Genomic DNA, 3,043 nt, shown 5'->3' with positions numbered 1-3,043 from the left:
TGTACTTTTCACAATAATGTTTAACCGTTCATCTTTTCAGTCGTTAGAACTCATCTTTTCACCCTCTGTAACTAATATAATTAACGTGCTGAAACTTTTTCATGTCAAAAAAAAAAAAGAGTTTAAATAAACTGAATATTTAATTGCTGTGTGTGTGTGTGCGTGCGTGTGTGTGAGACAAAGAGAAAGAGAAAAACAGGAGATGGTGAGGACGTGTACAGAGACTTTGATGATGATGTTTCCAATTTAACCTCCTTTCTACATCACCATATCGTGATATTATGAATCATGAATATCATGAACATACAAACATCATTATTGTGCCTTTTTTTAACCTCTCTTTTTCCCCCTCCCAACATCCTGAGTTCCAACATCTAAACAAACGGCGTTAACCCGGTGTTCACCCTGGAGGAAGGAGTGATGTGAATACCTGAACATCAGAGTTATTGTGCCTTTTTAACCTCCCTGTTTACTTCATCAACATGCTTTCTGTAGGTCGACCGTGCTCCCAGATGGGTGAGACCTTGCGTTCAATTCTGAGGAATGCGTGGTGTGAATGCCTGAACATCGGACATCATTATTGTGCCTTTTTTTAACCTCCCTGTTTAGTTCATCAACATGCTTTCTGTAGGTCGACGGTGGAAGGTCAAAGGTCACCATCCATCATTTTGACAGAAGCGGAATTATACTACTCTCTCCTGAAGCCAGGAGGAGATACCCCTGTGAGGGTAAACAGACGACCTCCTCAAAGACTTTTGACTGAACTGTAGCAAAGGCTATGAAAAGTGATGAGACATTGATAAATTCCCACTACAGCCCCTCATCACAGTTATGTTTTGTGTTGCTGACTAAACAACTTTAACCTGTGTTCAGAATTGTTCAGAAACATTATTTTTAGTTAGTCATATTTTAGTTATTGTTCAATGTCATATACCTGATTTTGAATTAATGGCACACTACTGAATCTAAGATACTCCCATTTTTGGAAAAAACAGTTATTTTGTTTAATCCAAGTCCCATCAGATTAAGTAATGCTAAAACCAAGGAAGGACATTTCATTTGAAAGAAAAGGAGGGATGTAGTGTTGTGAGAATTAGGCAGATTCCCTTTAAGACTGAGGAAGTCATGTTGTGTTTACTGTCGGCGTTAGTAGCTGCAGCAGGAGCTGAGAGACTGACAATGAAGCATGCTATCTGTGCTGATTTCATGTAAAAGAAAGTTCATTAAAGCTTCAAGTCCAAACATATGAAACGGTGAGGACATTGAGTTTCTACACGCACCACTACTGATCTTGGCCTTTTTAAATCTAAGCTGAAGACCTACCTTTTTAGAATTGCTTTTAATTCCGACTAGGGCTATCCTTTTTTTTTTTAATGTGTATTTATTCTGTTTTAATGTATTTTATCTATGTTGAAAGGCTTTTAATGCCCTGTAGCACTGTTTTTCTTTTCTGTATTGTCTTATTGTTCTTTTTTTTTTGTGTGTGTGTTTGGTACTTCATGTACTTTCATTGTTATTTGACACTGTTGTTAAGCACTTTGTGTACCTTTGGGTTTTGTAAAGGGCTATAGAAATAAATGTTGACTGACTAATTGATTGATTGAGGCGAAACAGGAGGGAGGAAGTTAAATTAACAAGACTAAGATTTGATCACACAGGACTTAATCAGACATTATTGATGATAGGGAAATCAGGTCAGGTGAATGTTTACAGTGTAAAAAGACAGGAATTACAGAACACATAATTATGGAATGCAATAAATACATCAAGGAGAGGGAACAGCTGCAAAGATGGATCAGGGAGGTAGGAAGGGAGTGGAGTCTAGAGGGGGATGTATGGAGATGGGGGTAAAAGGTGCCCAGAAAGTCTTGATTCATTTTCAGATATAGAAGAATATAGTAGGTAATCCTTTTTTTTTTTTAAAAAAAAAAAAAAAAAGAATTCATTTATTTTTGTTTGTTTGTTTGTTTGTTATATCTCGGTTAAACAAAAGCTGCATGAAATAATAGTAACTCATCTGCATACTCCGGTACAGGAGGTGGCGGTATGCACCTTCTAAAGCTAAGATTGCAATCCGCCATAAAATGAAAAGAAGAAGAAGAAGGAAAAAAAAAAAAATCTGAGGGGAAGAACGTCTGAAGGCCCTACTTTAAATTTAATTCAAGGGATTGTTTCAAACTCGACTCACATCACTTCTAATTTTTCACATCTCCTAGTTGGAAGCTATGACTTTGAGAGTATTAAAATTCCTAATGAAACAATTAGAAAGATATTTGATGACATCACACACCCTTTATTGTCTTGTCGAAACTCCATCAAACAAAGTTTCTCCAAAGATATTTTATATTCTTTGCGCTCTAAATACTTAAAATTTCCCATAAATCCAAAAGCAAAAGAAATCCAGTTTAAAATTTTAAATGGTGTGTATCCGTCTGGTGAACTATTACGACAGAGATTTGGTTTTGAAACAAATAAATGTGTGTTTGGTGATGATATTGAAACCTCTGATCATTTATTTTTTCAGTGTATGCTTTCTGAAACACTCTGGACTGATATACATGACTGGCTGCACTCAAAGATCCGACTCGAAGCCTTTTCTCAAAAGGACATTATTTATGGTGTTGTTATGGACAATAATGAATGGGACTTTCTGGTAAACAATATACTAATTTTTACATACACAAATGTAAATATATGAATGTGAAACCTAGATTTAATGTGTTTCATAACGAGTTTCTTTCCTTCACCAAAGCCCTTAACATAATGAAAGATAAAAATGCAATGAAACTTTTCAGTTTATTTGAAAAATATGATCTACGACAAAAGCCCTAGCTAACTTTTTATTTTATTTTATTTATTTCATGGATATTTCATTTTCTCATGTAGATTTTCTCTTTTGTATTCTTCCTATGCACCTGCTCATTTGAAACGTAAAAATGATGCTAGCCATGTTGTTTGTACATGATTTTGTTAAATAAAGTAAAAAAAAAAAAAAAAAAAAAAAAAGAAGTGTGAAGGTCGCATTGTTATGGCGTCATGCTAG

The sequence above is a fragment of the Epinephelus lanceolatus genome, chromosome 6, assembly GCF_041903045.1.
Source record: "Epinephelus lanceolatus isolate andai-2023 chromosome 6, ASM4190304v1, whole genome shotgun sequence".
In the NCBI taxonomy this organism is placed as follows: Eukaryota; Metazoa; Chordata; class Actinopteri; order Perciformes; family Serranidae; genus Epinephelus; species Epinephelus lanceolatus.
The sequence above is the reverse complement of the archived record's forward strand: the minus strand, read 5'-3'. Positions refer to the sequence as shown.